The 16781-nt window shown below is 51.2% G+C and overlaps 1 protein-coding gene across 1 annotated transcript in view; it reads right to left on the bottom strand.

Annotated features, from left to right (window-relative positions):
• LOC119971437 overlaps positions 1-15931 on the bottom strand; it is a 104573-nt gene extending 88642 nt beyond the window's left edge. The window contains exon 1 of the mRNA XM_038806964.1: positions 15836-15931. The gene's annotated coding sequence lies outside the window, so the exon portion shown is untranslated. The remainder of the gene's footprint in view (positions 1-15835) is intronic.
• Between the last annotated feature and the right edge of the window lie 850 nt (positions 15932-16781).

The following is a 16781-nucleotide window of genomic DNA, read 5'->3' as shown; positions in this document are numbered from 1 at the left end:
CACCTCCATTCTCGCTTTTAAGATCCTCTTCAAATTATCTGTGGCCGAGGATGGGATTTTCTGGTGCCGCTGAAGGGTAATGAATTTCTGGCTGACTGTCCAAATTTTCCATTCCCACCCTTAATGTAAATCCTGACCCAAAGTTTAATCACATGATTAAACACTATCATTGGCCCAATGTTCATGTTAACCTTAAAAGTAAAGTTCCCATAGTCCCAGTGACCATTGGCTGCTTTCACCTTTGAGGGGGAGAGCTGATAAAATAAACAAGTCATTTTTGGGTTGGCACTTTAAAAGTAAAATAAAGATAGTTACGGTCTTGTTGTTTATTTTGAGCTGCAACTCCCACCACACGCTCAACAGTTCTGGGGTTACACCAGGTTTGAGGTGTTAAAATGGGGTCACACCAGGACAACTTTGGGAAACACTGGTTTCGAAGAACAAGAGGTAATCTAATTGAGACATTTCAGTCCATACCATCCAAGTTCCAAGCACCCCAAAGGTGCTGGCTCTCCCCTTCCGCTGCCCCCACTGGATGTATCGAGAAGCACAAACTTCTGTTGGACAATCGCTCTACACTGGAAACCATCCAATACGCCAATTAAAAAAAAATGTTGAGTACCCAATTTATTTTTTCCAATTAAGGAGCAGTTTAGCGTGGCCAATCCACCTACCCTGCACATCATTGCGTTGTGGAGGCGAAACCCACGCAAACACGTGGAAAATGAGCAAACTCCACATGGACAGTGACCCAGAGCTGGGATCGAACCTGGGATCTCGGCGCCATGAGGCAGTAATGCTAACCACTGCGTCACTGTGCTGCTTCCAATACGCCAATTTAAATCATGGACACAAATGGTTTTCACTGCCTTACAGTAATAGTTACCCAGAAAATGTTAGAAGAATTAAAACCACTTCTAACTCCTGAGTAACTATAGTACACACTCCAACCGCTCCCCCACTCTCCTGACCATCCACAGGAAACCCTGACTTATACCCACAACACCCCCACTACGCCCTACCCCTCCCAATCAACCCCAATACTCCATTGGATTCCCCAATACCCATGGGACTCCCCCCCCCCCCCCCCACTACGTTGCCCACCCACTGACTTTCCTCACTATGCCCTCAACTGCCTTCCTCACCCCTCAGGTACACCCTAACCTGACTAAACCTCCCCACTCCCCACGTGCACCTCCATCTCACCTCCACCACCTCACCTATCTCAACCCACAACTACCCTCTCCTCCCCAACGCCCCTCCCCTCACTGACCACCCTCCCCCCCCCAAAGCTGGCCAAGACCTCTGACTGTGATTGATAGTCCGCAGAAATTACAGGCCATACAATTCTTGAGGGACTTAATAGAGTAGGTAGTGGGAAGACATTTTCTCTGTTTGGGGAGTTTTGAACTAGGTGTGATAGTCTAAGAAGAGGTCAGCCACTAAGAAGTGGAGACATTTCTTTACTGAAAGGGTTGTGAAACATTGACATTCGGCATCACAGTGACCTGTGGATGTTCAATCATGAAGTACATTCAAGCCAGAGATTGACAGATTTTGGATACTAAAGGAATCAATGGATATGGGGATAGCAGCAGAAGTTATTGCTGAGACTAAAGATCAGTCATAATTTTATTGAATGATGAAGCATACTTAAGGGGCCTCCTCCTTTTTCTTAAGTTAAAATGATTTTACATTACATTTTGTTTGGTTGGTTTATTAAGAAACTCAAAGGGCGCAATCCATCGGCCATGGTCTCCCGACTTTCATCGACTACGCTGCGCTGCATGGCTGATGAAAGCTGGGAGACCATGCACCCGGGATCTACCTAGCTTGCCACACCACGCCACCTTACGAGATGTTGTAATGTAAATCCCGCCTTTTGGCAGATCTGAATATTAGTGTAAGGTAGTAAGCCTCACTCTAATGTGCAGATTCCCAAGGTACCTGAGGCTTTGGGATCCAATCCCTTTGCCTTACAGGCCTTGGACAAGCACCGTTCAGCACTGGTCCCCACAAATGGGGACCAGACGGAATGGCACTCGTGGAGGTCTCCCGGGGATTGGAGACCCACAGCTGCATGCCCTTTGGGCAGGATGGTACCCTGGTGCTGCTAGTGCCACCCATACACCCTGGCAGTGCCAGCTGGCCTGGGCATTACCAGGGTGAAAAGTTGGCATTTTTTGTATGTGTGCAATTGGGCCCGGCATGGGAATTGGGTGTTGTGTGTGCGGGGATCCACTCCTATACAGTGGGGCATCTGGAGTGAGCTCCAGAAGCCTCTGAGTCACCTGTATCTGGAACATGTCCCTCATCGACTGGGACATGATGTCGAGGCTCTTGGCCATGGTCGCCACAGACTGATGCATGCCTTGGACAGCACCATTCAAGGTGTGGATGTCGGGCTCCAGGCATTCCACTGTGGCTGCCATCCTAGCAGTGCTGACTCGGTGCCACACATTGCCGGCACCATCTCCTGCGCCTGGAGGCTTTGGGACTCCTCCATACGGCCTTGTAGTCCCTGGAATGTCACTGGCAGCCCCTCCTGAATCTCAAGGCACTAGCCTATCATCTGCAATTGAACCTCATCCAGAGTCTCTACATCTGGCTGGGACTCAGCTATGTCCTGGGGTCCAGCAGACCTCCGACTGCTGTCTCCCCTGGATGTTCCTGCCTCCACCTGATTTGCATCAGCAACTACATGGTGCTCACCAGATAGTGCCCCCGAAGCCTATCCACTAATGATGCCCACTGAGGTGTGTGTCTCTGCGCTGGTGGAAGGTGCGGGGGATAGCTGTGACACATTGCCGTTGTTCTCCTCGATGCTTTCCTCCAAGGCATTCACTTGGCTGGCAGGCAGAGGTATGACTCCAGGTGGTCCTGCCCCCATCAGATGGTGATCCTGCAAGACAATGGACATGTGGTCAATGAGAGGGAAGGATAATTTTGTCAGACATCAACAACTTACTTGAGACAGGTCATCTGGGTGAAGGGGCAGTGGATTTTCACCTCTCAGTCGCAGGCTGGCCTTACTGTTGGTCACTGCTCTCTCCTCGGGCAACCCTGTGATCTCCAGGGCCCATTTCCCATAGGAGATGAGGACTCGGATCTCTGGGACTCCAACCCTCATCTTTGTCCTTTAGAACATAGAACATAGAACAGTACAGCACAGAACAGGCCCTTCGGCCCTCAATGTTGTGCCGAGCCATGATCACCCTACTCAAACCCACGTATCCACCCTATACCCATAACTCAACAACCCCCCCCCCCTTAACCTTACTTTTATTAGGACACTACGGGCAATTTAGCATGGCCAATCCACCTAACCCGCACATCTTTGGACTGTGGGAGGAAACCGGAGCACCCGGAGGAAACCCACGCACACAGGGGGAGGACGTGCAGACTCCACACAGACAGTGACCCAGCCGGGAATCGAACCTGGGACCCTGGAGCTGTGAAGCATTTATGCTAACCACCATGCTACCCTGCTGCCCTTTGTCTCTTATTATTGGCTATCTTCTCATGCGGGGACAAAGAGAGGGCATTGTGATCCACACGCTTGATGAGTCAGGGGGTCTATAGCAGATGGCATGTGTGGGCACCGCACATAGTCATGAAGGGGTTGTGCTGGTAGGTGCCAGGGGGTTCTGAGGAACAAGCTTGAAGATCAGATGTTGGGAGGGTGCGAAGGGGTCAGCCAGTCCATTGTGGGGGTTGGAGGAGCGGTTTGGGAACTTGAGGTAGAACTGATGCCAGGAGAGAGGTGGTCATTTACCCTTGCAGCTCATTGGAGATCGTTCATCTTCTTGCCACATTGGATGCCAGTTCTCCTGATCATGCTGCCCACATTCACTGAGGTCCCACTGCCTCCCATGCAACATTACTGACCCTTCTGCTGATCCTCTGACCCCCTCGGAGAAACAGGGTGGCCAGCTTCTCATCAACACTGTCATGGGGGTGGGGGGGGGGGGGCACTGTAGCACAGTGGTTAGCACAGTTGCTAACTGTGTCCTTAAATTACCCTTAGTGTCCAAGAAGGTTGGGTGGGGTTGCTGGGTTATGGGGATTGGATGGAGGTGTGGGCTTAGGTAAAGTACTCTTTCCAAGGGCCAGTGCAGACTCAGTGGGCCAAATGGCCTCCTTCTGCACTGTAAATTCTATGATTCTATGATGTCAGGTCTGCATTCCAAAGCGAGGAGCAGGCATGTGTGCTGCCATTCTCGTTTATTGAGTGGGAGTGAGTGATGAGGGAACGTTTAAAAGCAGCTCTTCCTTGTTAGCAGTGAGCTGCTGAGGTGTGAGATGGGCGAATCAGATGGCGAGGGAGACAGGCATGCTGAGATTCACGCGGGGGCTCATTTTTCAGACTTAACGCAGTTGAATACAGGCCGCAATCTCGCTGATGTGGCCGAAACACCCCACCAAACTCACCCAAAATGACACTTTGAAAGTTTTCCACTGAATCACGCCCAAAGTTTCAGAGAAGTTTTCCGATTTATGATTATGTTCATTCATATAATGCTCTTTTGGTTTAGCTGTGAAATTAGTCAAAAGATACTGTTAGGAATCTTATAACATAATTGGTTGAAATCAATGTTCTCCACAGCTTTTGGCACCATCTTAGATTTATGATCAAAGGCATGTTTTCTTCATGTCATTTCCAAGCCAAATTTTAGTTTTATTATGAATATTAGAATGAACTGGCAGGTACACAGTCTAGCATGCAATCATCATCTCAAAGCCTATTCATGAGAAGTGGTGGTGCTGCTGCTATTGCAATCAGTCCCAGCAATAAGATAGCAAATTAAGACAGTGACCTGTATATAAAAGGACTGATCTCTGCACTCTCTGGCTTGCATGGAACCAAATCAATAAAGCAAGTAATCAATCACCTCTCTGAATGTTATGCTTAAAGGGAAAGAGAGAAGGATCAGGCAAATATATCATGCTTTTTAATGTAGATTAGTAATCACTCTTCAAATTAAAATACTGTTCATACACCAAGGTGCCAACAGCAAAAAAAAATCAAATGGATTCCTGGCACTTGCATGCTTTTTTACAACACAGAAAGCATCAGAGATCAGCTCCAGTATAGCTTACTGCTGTTACATGGGGACAAAAGTAGGCCAAGAGTTAGCTGGGGATGTTGGTAGCTACCAAGGTGGAGACATGAATTTTATATTTTCCACTGATTTAGAAGGAAAAATAACAGGTGAAGAATGTTAATAGGGTGTCCCAAGGCAGAAAATGAGTGGATGGACATTCCTCTGTTCACTCCTGGCCCATTGTAATCTAGAATAATAGAATTGTAACAGCGCAGAAGGAGGCTATTCTGTCCTAGGAGTTCACACTGACTCTCAGTAGAGCAATTCAGTAAGTCCCATCTCCGTACTCTGTCCTCGTGGCCCTGCAAATTTATTTCCTTCACATTTAATCTAATTTCATTTTGAAATCATTGATTATCTCTGCTTTCATCACGCTGCCAGGCAGCAAGTTCCAGGTCATTACCATTTGCTGTGTAAAAAAAAATGCTTCTGCACATCTCCCTCTATCTTCTCCTCAAATGATTACGGGTGGGATTCACCAATCGCCGACGCCGAAATCGCATTCAGCCGGAGAGTCCCTGTTTACGCCACCTCAAAAACGACATACTTGGGGAGTACGCCGCTCACCTTATGGACGGCCTCAGGACATCACCTGAGGCCCTCCCCTGATGCTCCGCCCCCCCGATGGGCTGAGTCCCCGACGACATTGCTCGCGTGTGCTCACACATTTTAGCGCCCCCACAGTGGGGGCATGGGGCCATTCTGCTAGCGGGGGGGGCTTGTCGGGGGCTGGGGCGACTGGTGGGCAGCGGTCCGGGGGGTAGCGAGGCTGGTTACAGGGTGCGTTTTTGGCAGGCCGGGTCTGTGCGCGGCCGGCGCCATGATGCACGGTACGGTCGCCACAGGCCACCGGCGTACGCATGCGCGGCCATTGACCCGGCCATTCTCCGGCCGTATCCGCAGGTAAACACACTGCTCAGCTGCTAGCCCCCCACCGGACGAAGGATCGGTATGGGGGCGGAGCCGACTTCCTGGTCGTAAGATCAGACTGATCCTGCGGACATAGCCGCAGGCTCGGAGTATCCAGCCCGAAGTCTGTGTCCTCTAGTCCTTGTGACATCAGCTAATGGTAAAAGTTTTTCTTTATCTGGAAATTACCTATATTTTTTCAGAGTGCCAGCGTCAGTTTGCAAAACCAGAGAGTAGCCCGCCGGCTGCGCTGTTGGCTTTTCCCGCCATATTTTTAGAAACGGATAAAAAAGGAAGGAGTGTGTCCCACTACATCATGCTGGCAGAACACGGTACCAGGGTACTGCTCAAGAATGACCCTCTTCCCCGGGGGCTATACTCACCTGTACGCCTCCAGCGGTTTCATGTCATGATCCCATAAATGCCTGATCTGCATTGGTAATTAGATGTAAATGACATCCTGACTTTTAAAGACAAGATCGCTGTTACATTTCTGGTGGGGGCAGGGGAATCAAGAAGGAAAATCCTGCCAGCGTAAAAGTCCTCTTGGGACTCCCACTCGATTCTCCGCCATCCCCGCCTGCTGAAACGGGTGCGGAAAATCCCTCTCCCCCCTCCTTTTCTAGGTTATCGAAATCTGTCATAATGTTTTACTCCTCTTTCAGCTCTCCCATCAACCTCTTTTGCTCGCAGGGTCAATCCCAGATTCTCCAGCTTACCTTGGCAGCTAAATTCTCTAATTCCTGGAGCCACTCTGGAAAAATTTCTCTGCACGCTCTCAAGGACTTTTACATGCTTCCAAAAGTTAGCGACCAGAACTGGATGCAATACTCCAGTTGTGGCCCAACAAGGTTTTAATAAAGTATAACTTACCTACTTTTGTACTCAATACCTCTGTTTAGGAGGCCCAGTGTGGTAATGCGGGGATGGGCACTTGAGGTCCACATGACCAACACGTGGGATATTTCCCAGGAGCCTGCGACCATCGAGCAGTGGGGAAAAAGTGCAGGGCCCTGGGAATGGGGTCCTGGGCAGTGTGGACCCGGGAGCAAGAGAGTGAAGACCTGGGATCTCGCTGTAGCATGGCAAGAAACCAATTATCACCACTTGAGCCCTCTTTCCATACAATTAACGGGTTTTATCGGCCTCCACAGCAAGTGGTCATACTGACACTGATTAAAAATGTGAACCTAGCAGAATGGCTTCTGTGGGGAGCCGAGGAGGTGAGTAGCCATCTTTGCTCACAGTCAAATGACCCGGGGGGGGGGGGGGGGGGGGGGGGGGCGCTTGGCTTGCCACCCCAGTGCTCAGTGGGGGTGAGGGGCCCTCGGAAAATGGCGGCTGGGGGTAGGAGTTCCTCTGCAAGAGTGGGCCCCCATGGGAGGGTGGGGGTGGGGGGGGGGGGGGTGGTGCAACCGCACGTGGCACCAGCATGCCAGCCCCTAGATTGTGTACATCTCTTCCAGGGGCACCATTTGCGCAACTGACCACTGGTGTTTGGGAGTCTGAGGCCTCTGGCCGTGCAGCTGAAGGCTATCGTTAATAGGGAATTGGCAATCGTGGTTAAGTGAGCACTTCTCGGATGCCAAGTGGATTCCTGTAGGTAGGCTGGCTATGTAGCATGTGGGGGTCATCGCCTAGCATCTTGAACAGACCGTGAGGTCTGGACACAGTACCTGAACACTGCGGGAGGCAACACCACACATGCAGCAGCCAATATCACGATGCCTGTGCCAGACTTGCAACAGGATGCCCAGCTACCTGTGATCATAGGGACATCAGCTATGTCTCATGCAATGAGACTGGCTGTGCCAAATCAAGTTGAACTGGTTGGAGATCTTCAAAATCTCAGATCGTGTTTTCCAGTAAGTCTTATGCAAATGTAAACATGTTTTCCAGAATGAGTTGGGTCAAATAAAGGGAATAAAGGCCAAGATTGACATCAACCCTGATTCCACACCAAAGGTTTTCAGGTCGAGACCGGTTCCTTGCACCGTACACCAAAAAATAGAAGCGGAATGCCTGGAAGAGTTGGGAATTATCAGACCCATGCAGTTTTCTGTATGGGTGGCCCTTTGGCCCTGTGCTGAAACCAGACCACTCAGTTAGAATGTGCGGGGATTACGAACTTAAGATAAACCAGGCAGCCCCAGGACGCCAAATAACCAATTCCACAAATTGATGACCTTTATGCAAAATTGGTGGGGGCCTCACATACACAAACTCAACCTCAGTCATGCCTATTTATAGTTAGAACTGAATGAAGTTTCCTGAAAGTTTGTGACACTCAAAACACAAAGGCCTGATTCAATACACCAGTCTATCCTTTGGCATCTCCTCAGCCTGTGAGATATAGTGTTCAATGGAGAATCTGCTCCAGGGCATCACAAAGTTTGTGGTCTACCTGGACAACATTTGTGTAACAGGAACATCACATGAAGGTGTGGTGAATGTAACTCTGTAATTCACACTGTGATATATATATGAGACCGTACGATTGTAAGCGCAGTTGCGTTGCCCGACCACTAGGGGGAGTAGCTCTGGGAATGCTTAGGAGTTTGTACAGGGTTCCACCCTTGGCTCCGCCCACGGCTCCTCCCCCTGGACTGCTGTATAAATATCGATGCCCAGAGCCAGCCGACCAGTTCATCGCGAGTTCAACGTGTAACAGGCTGGCTCTGTAGTAAGTAGATTAAAATCACTGTTCATATCTCAAAGCACGTGTCTAGTGAATTGATGGTCTCATCAATTTAATCTACTTAAGAAACAGTCAGGATCAATCATGGAATCAGCCCTCAAGCCTCAGCGATTGGAACTCGACCCACAGGATGCAGAGGCAAAATAATTTTTTTCTCATTGGCTCCGGTGTTTTAAAGCCTGCCTGGCGGAAGCAAGCACAGCCGAAACAACGGAGGAGCAGAAACTGACCCTACTGCACGCGAGGGTGAACCACAGAATCTCTACTCAACTAAACTGTGCCGGTTTGTATACTGAAGCCCTAGCGCTACTCGACAAAATGTATGTGAGGCCTGTTAATGAAGTCTATGCACGACACGTGTTTACTACTCGCCGCCAGCGGCCTACGGAATCGCTAGCAGAATTCCTGAGAGAGCTTAAAACTTTATCTAGTGACTGTAATTACCAGGCGGTTACCGCGGCAGAACATAGAGAACTTGCTGTACGCGATTTGTTTTTGCGGGCCTTAGGTCAAATTACGTGCGCCAGCGATTGCTGGAAAAGGGGGCCCTAAAACTTGAAGCGACTGTTGAACTTGCTACCACTATGGAGGTCTCCTTCCGCAGCCTCACCTCGTTCCCCGCGGACCCCGCGACCCTGTCATGGGCCCCCGACCAGCGACTCCCCCAGGCCTGCGCCACGCGGCCGCCCAGCGACAATGCTGTCCCAGCCTGCCACTTTTGCGGCCAGAATCAGCACTCGCGGCAGCACTGCCCGGCCCGCAACGCGACCTGCAGCAGCTGCGGGCGAAAAGGACACTACGCCAGAGTGTGTCTGGGGAAGAAAGCCCCAGCCTCTAACCCTCCCACGGCTCAAAGCACTCGTTCCGCCCCAGCCTCTAACCGTCCCACGTCTCAAAGCACTCATTCCCTGAATTCACAGGCCCGCAGGCCCTGACATGCTGCAGCCTGTATGCCAACTCCGCCCCCACCCGACATGTGCGACTCATGGGGGCGGCCATCTTGGCAATCCTCCTCCATGCGGCCGGCCATGTGCGACTCATGGGGCAGCCCTCTTGGCAATCCTCATCCATGCTGCTGGCCATGTGCGACTCATGGGGGCGGCCATCTTGGGATCCATCCCCTTCAAACTCTGAAACTCACCTCGACGACTACGATCTCAGACGGCAGTCATCACGGGGCCACTCCAGCACAGCTGATCGAGCCGCCGACTACCCGCAACTCAGCGCAGTCACTCTGGACCAATCGCGCCTGAAGCATCTGCGAAACTCGATGGCGACGGTCCAAATTAACGGGTACAGCACGCCGTGCCTTTTCGACTCAGTGAGCACTGAGAGCTTCGTACACCCAGATCTGGTAAGACGCTGTTCACTCCCCATTTTCCCCGCGTGGCAAACTATCTTCCTCGCTTCGGGCTCCCACTCTGTCCAGATCCAAGGGCGCACCGCCGTGACGCTCACAATCCAAGGCGCTAGCTATGCCAAATTCCAACTCTACGTCCTGCCCGAACTCTGCGCCCCACTTTTATTGGGCCTAGATTTTCAGTGTAACCTCAAGAGTCTCACCCTCAGTTTTGGCGGGCCCCTACCCCACTCACTATCTGCAGCCTAGCCACGCTGCAAATTTCCCCCCTCCTCTCTTTGCCAATCTCACCCAGGACTGTAAACCCGTAGCCACTCGCAGCAGGCGGTACAGCCTGCAGGATAGGGTGTTCATCAGATCAGAGGTCCGAAGTGAGGGGGTCATAGAGGCCAGCAACAGCCTCTGGAGAGCTCAGGTGGTGGTCTTCAAGACCGGGGAAAAATTCCGCATGGTCGTAGACTATAGTCAGACCATTAATAGGTTTACGCTCCTCGACGCGTATCCCCTCCCCAGGATTGCAGACATGGTAAATCAGATCACGCAGTATTGGCTCTTTTCCACGGTGGATCTGAAGTCTGCATACCACCAGCTCCCAATCCGCCCGGAGGACCGCCACTGCACGGCATTCTAGGCCGATGGCCGCCTCTTCCATTTCCTCCGGGTTCCCTTTGGCGTCACTAATGGGGTTTCGGTGTTCCAACGAGCAATGGACCGAATGGTGGACCAGTACGGGCTGCGGGCCACATTCCCGTACTTGGATAATGTTACCATCTGCGGCTATGACCAGCAGGACCATGACGCCAACCTCTACTGTTTTCTCCAGACGGCTCAGAAACTGAACCTCACACGTACAACAAGGAGAAATTCGTTTTCCACACGACCAGACTAGCCATCCTCAGCTATGTCGTGGAAAACGGAGTCCTGGGTCCCGACCCGGACCGTATGCGCCCCTTCTTGGAACTCCCTCTCCCTCATCGTCCCAAGGCCCTCAAACGGTGCTTGGGATTATTTTCGTACTACGCCCAGTGGGTCCCTCAATATGCGGACAATTGAGGCATATTGTCCGCTCTTTAAGGCCACACTATTTCCCCTGTCAGCTGAGGCGCGCCAGGCCTTCAACTGCATCAAGGAGGACATCGCCAAAGTGGCCATGCGGGCGGTGGATGAATCCACCCCATTTCAGGTTGAGAGCAGCGCCTCAGAGGTGGCTCTAGCAGCCACTTTAAATCAGGCAGGGAGACCAGTCGCATTTTTCTCCCGTACCCTCTCCGCTTCGGAACTCCGACACTCGGCAGTTGAAAAATAAGCACAAGCCATTGTGGAGGCTATTTGTCACTGGAGGCACTACCTCGCAGGTAGGAGGTTCACCCTCATCACCGACCAAAGATCGGTTGCCTTCATGTTTGACAACTCGCAAAGGAGCAAAATTAAAAACGATAAAATTCTGCGGTGGAGGATTGAACTCTCCACCTATAGCTACGATATTAAGTATCGACCGGAGAAGCTTAACTAGCCCCCAGATTCCCTATCCCGCGGGACATGCGCCAGCGTGCAGAACGACCGGCTGAAAGTCGTCCACAATGACCTCTGCCACCCGGGGGTCACCCGGCTCGCCCACTACATCAAAGCCCGAAATCTGCCTTTCTCCACTGAGGAGGTAAAAGCGGTCACAAGAGACTGCCCGATCTGCGCGGAGTGCAAACCGCACTTCTGTAGACCAGACAGGGCCCACCTGGTCAAGGCTTCTAGGTCCTTTGAACGCCTCGCGAACGATTTCAAAGGGCCACTACCAGCTACAACCCCAGGGGGAACGGGCAGGTGGAGAGGGAGAATGCGACGGTCTGAAAGACCATCTTACTGACCCTCCGGTCCAGGAATCTCCCAGTCTCCCATTGGCAGTCCTCCCAGACCCGCTCCACGCTATTAGGTCCCTCTTATGCACCGCGACCAGCCAGACCCCTCACGAGAGGCTCTTTATCTTTTCCAGGGGCACTACCACGGGGGTCTCACTCCCGGCATGGCTGAAGACACCGGGCCCTGTACTCCTGAGGAAGCACGTCAGGACGCACAAAACTGACCCCCTTGTAGAGCAGGTGCACCTGCTTCACTCAAACCCCCAGTACGCCTTCGTAGAGTTCGCTGACGGCCGTCAGGACACTGTATCCCTCCGGGACCTAGCACCCGCTGGATCCAGCATCCCCACTATCACTGCAGAGGTACCCCTCACTCTGCACCCCACCCAGCCGCCCCCTCGCGCTCCTGAATCCACTAGCTCGCTACATTTGATTCGCGCACCCGCACCGGCTAACCCCCAGCGCCCCCAGTCCCCAGTTTAACCAGACGGGTATGGAGCACGGACGGAATCATCCTGGAGTCCGCCATCGTACCCCAACCCACAACACCCATCCAGCCACCACAAGAGGCTGCAACCCTGGTGCTCCGCAGATCGCAGCGGACGACTCGACTACAGGACAGACTCAATTTATGAACCACCACCCCAGCTGGACTTGATTTTTTTTGTAGGGGGTGAATGTGGTGAATGTAACTCTGTAATTCACACTGATATATATATGAGACCGTATGATTGTAAGCGCAGTTGCGTTGCCCGACCACTAGGGGGAGTAGCTCTGGGAAGTTTGTACAGGGCTCCACCCTTGGCTCCGCCCACGGCTCCTCCCCCTGGACTGCTGTATAAATATCGATGCCCAGAGCCAGCCAACCAGTTCATCGAGAGTTCAACGTGTAACAGGCTGGCTCTGTAGTAAGTAGATTAAAACCACTGTTCATATCTCAAAGCACGTGTCTAGTGAATTGATGGTCTCGTCAGAAAGGCAGCTAGCAAGTTTAGAAGAGGTTCTGAGAAGATTTAGAGATGCGGGAATCCGACTGAAACGTGAGAAGTGCATTTTTCATGCTAGGTCACTTACCTCGGGTACAAAGTGGACTCAAAAGGCCTGCCCCCAATTAAAGACAAGGTGAGAGCCATGAGAGGAGCCATGGTGCCCAACAACGTGGCAGAATTAAAGGCCTTCTTAGGTAAACTACCGTGGTTGCTTTATTCCCAACTAGCAATGACATTGGTCCGCTACACTTGCTCCCTAAGAAAAATCAGTGTTGGCAATGGAAAGAACAACAGGAGCAGTCCTCCAGTAGATCACCAGGCCTTACAATCATTGAGTCTATTAGTTCTCATTGACGTGGGTAAGCCAATGATCTTAACTTGCAATGTGTCACCATATGGAATAGGGGCGGTCCTATCCCATAAAATAGAAGATGGCTCAGAGAGGCCTGATGGAAAGCAGAAACACGCACAGATCGAGAAACAAGGCCTTACCGTAATCTATGGTGTCAAGGAATTTCACCAGTATGTCTACGAGCGACACTTCACAATAATAACTGACCACAAGCCTCTGTTGGGGCTCCTCCATGAAGACAAGGCGACATCCCGACTCGTCTCCGTCAGAGTACAATGGTGGACTTTGTTGCTGGCAGCCTATGATTATATATTTCTCACCCCACAACCAAAGATGTCCAGAGTAGGTGGATTGACCATGCTAAATTGCCCCTTAATTGGAAAATAAAAGAATTGGGCATTCTAAATTTACTTTTAAAAAATGATCACTTCCATGCTGCCTTGTGGGACTGAGAAGTAAAGGAGCAGGTCATCCGCATAGAGTGAAACTCTATACTCTCTGTCCCCTCTCTGGATTCCCTTCCAATTTCTCGCCATTCTGAGCATGATCACCAGCAGCTCAATTGCCAGGACGAATAGAAGCGGGGGCAGCGGGCATCCTTGCCTTGTGCCTCTGTGTAGCTGGAAGTATTTAGAGCTGGTGGCGTTGGTCCATACGCTCGCCACGGGGGCGTTGTACAGGAATATCCTCCAGGAGGTGAATCCTGTTCCCAGCCCAAACCACTCTAGTACCTCAGTGCTGCTGCAAATCATTTGTAGAAGTCCGACAGGAACCCATCCGATCCTGGCGCCTTCCCCGCCTGCATGGAGCTGATGCTCTCCATGACTTCTCCAAGTTCTAGCGGTGCACCCAGCCACTTCCTCCTCTCTTCCCCCACGACTGGCATGTCCAGTCCATCGAGGAAGTGTTTCATCCCCGAGTCCCCGTCGGGAGGTTCAGAGGTGTACAGTTCCCGGTAGAAAGCCTTGAATGCTTCATTGACCTTTATCAGCTTGGCTAATAGTCTGCCGTTGTTGTCCCTAACCTGCGCTATTTCCATTGTGGCTGTCTGCTTTCTCAACTGGTGAGCCAAAAGGCGGCTGGCTTTTTCTCAGTGTTCATAGAAGGTCCCCCGTGTCTGATGGCGTTGGTGCACTGCTTTCCTGGTGGACAGCAGGTTAAAGTCCATTTGTAGCTTTCTCCTCTCCTCCAGAAGCTCTACGGTAGTCAACCTCTCGTATAGAGCTGACCAGTTGTTGCCTAGCCACCCTCTCTTCCCTGTCTCTGCATGCTTTGTAAGCGATAATTTCTCCTCTGATCATGGCCTTCAGCGCCTCCCAGAACATGGAGGATGAGACCTCCCCCTTCTGGTTGTTAGTTGCGTATTCGTCTATAGCCTGTAATATTTTCTCTCAGAAAACCTTGCCAACCATGAGGGCTGTATCCAACCTCCATGGGTGTGCACGGCCCATCTCAAGCCTCACATGCATGTGGTGTGGAGCATGGTCTGAGAGCACGATCATGTAATATCCAACTCTTACTATCCCTGGAAGCACCAATTTCCCCACTACAAAGGAGTCGATAGGGGAGTAGATGCTGTTTACCCGTGAGAAGAATGAACTCCTTCTGTCCTGGGTGCATGAACCTCCATGGTTCCACCACCCCCATCTGCTTCATAAACGCACCTGGTTCTCTTGCCATGTTTGCTGTCATCCCTGTTTTGCGGTTTGGCCTGTCCGTCAGCGGGTTTTGTTAAACACAGTTAAAGTGCCCCCCATGATTAGTCTGTGGGTGTCTAAGTCGGGGATTTCCACCATGGTCTTCCCAGTTGGGAGCGTACACGTTCACCAGGACCAGTGGTGCCCCATCCAGGACATCACTGACCATGACATACATTCCCCCTGGGTCTGTAGCTATCTTCATTGTGGTGAATGTTGTCCTTTTAGTAAGCGGCATGGCTACCCCACCCCCAGCTCTTGTCCCATAGCATGAATGGTACATCTGCCCCACCCAGTCCTTTCGTACCTGCAGTTGGTCCTTCTCCCTTAGGTGTGTCTCTTGGAGGATGACAATGTCGGCTTCCATGCTTCTCATCTGGATGAAGACTATGGAACTTTTCACTGGACCATTAAGTCCCTGACATTCCAGGTGACTATCTGGATGGGGACATTTCTGACCCCACCCCTCCTGCAGGATAATTCATACTTATCTCGTGGATGCGCCCCTGCACTCCAGGGTTTCACTTTGTTAGGGGGCCATCCAAAATGGCCACGATCACCATATTCACCATTAGGCAGGCCCCTGTGCTCTGGGGTTTCCCTTTATCCAGGGGCCACCCAACATTGCCCCTAACTGTGTGTACGCTCCTGGACTCTGGGTTTTCCCTTTGTTTGGGGACCCTCCAAAGTGGCTGCTTGTGGTGCCATTTTGCCTTTGTTACCTCATGTGGCCTGTTGTAGCCAGCCTAGAGCCTTGTCCCTTTGTTCCCCCTGTGGTTCTGCTTCTCTCCCCTTCTGCTACCCCCCTTCCCTGCTGTTGCCCCCCTCCTCTGTTCTCCCTGCGCCCCCTCCCTCCATCTATCCCCTCCTACCATAGGCGATGTTTTTGTCTGATGTTTTGGGTAAATTTCGGTTAGAAGTGTCTATTTTCTAGTTCTTCGGATGAGAGCCACCTTGTGTGTGTCTGCTCTGCACACCCCCATCACCGGAAGTCGAGGATGCAATAATTAATGCATTTGTGACAATACAGAAGAGAAACCAGAATGCACTGGGGTGAGGACAAATGGGTGATGGGATGTCCAACATCCTGATCCTCTCCAGGTTTGAGATGAACATCCTGGACAAGGAAAATGAGCGAGGAACCTGGTCCACAGGTCTCTGAGAGGCAGGGGTTTTAGAGGAGTAAGACTCCAGTGGAGAGATGAGAGACTGGGGGAGTCTGCAGGAAAAGTAATGTTGTGGCATCTCCAAAGTTCAAACCCAGTATAACCATTGCTTGTCAAATCACACGACTTCAGTATAACAAGCAACTCTTGTGCATACAGTCATAATGTGGAGGAGCAGAGAGATCTTGGGGTCTATGTTCATAGTTCTTTGAAAGTTGCCACTCAAGTGGATAGAGCTGTGAAGAAGGCCTATGGTGTGCTAGCGTTCATTAGCAGAGTGATTGAATTTAAGAGCCGTGAGGTGATGATGCAGCTGTACAAAACATTGGTCAGGCCACATTTGGAGTACTGTGTGCAGTTCTGGTCACCTCATTTTAGGAAGGATGTGGAAGCTTTGGAAAAGGTGCAAAGGAGATTTACCAGGATGTTGCCTGGAATGGAGAGTAGGTCATACGAGGAAAGGTTGAGGGTGCTAGGCCTTTTCTCATTAGAACGGAGAAGGATGAGGGGCGACTTGATAGAGGTTTATAAGATGATCAGGGGAATAGATAGAGTAGAGAGTCAGAGACTTTTTCCCCGGGTGGAACACACCATTATAAGGGGACATAAATTTAAGATAAATGGTGGAAGATATAGAGGGGATGTCAGAGGT

The sequence above is a fragment of the Scyliorhinus canicula genome, chromosome 9, assembly GCF_902713615.1.
Source record: "Scyliorhinus canicula chromosome 9, sScyCan1.1, whole genome shotgun sequence".
Classification (NCBI taxonomy): domain Eukaryota; kingdom Metazoa; phylum Chordata; class Chondrichthyes; order Carcharhiniformes; family Scyliorhinidae; genus Scyliorhinus; species Scyliorhinus canicula.
This window is presented reverse-complemented; position numbering and strand designations above follow the sequence as displayed.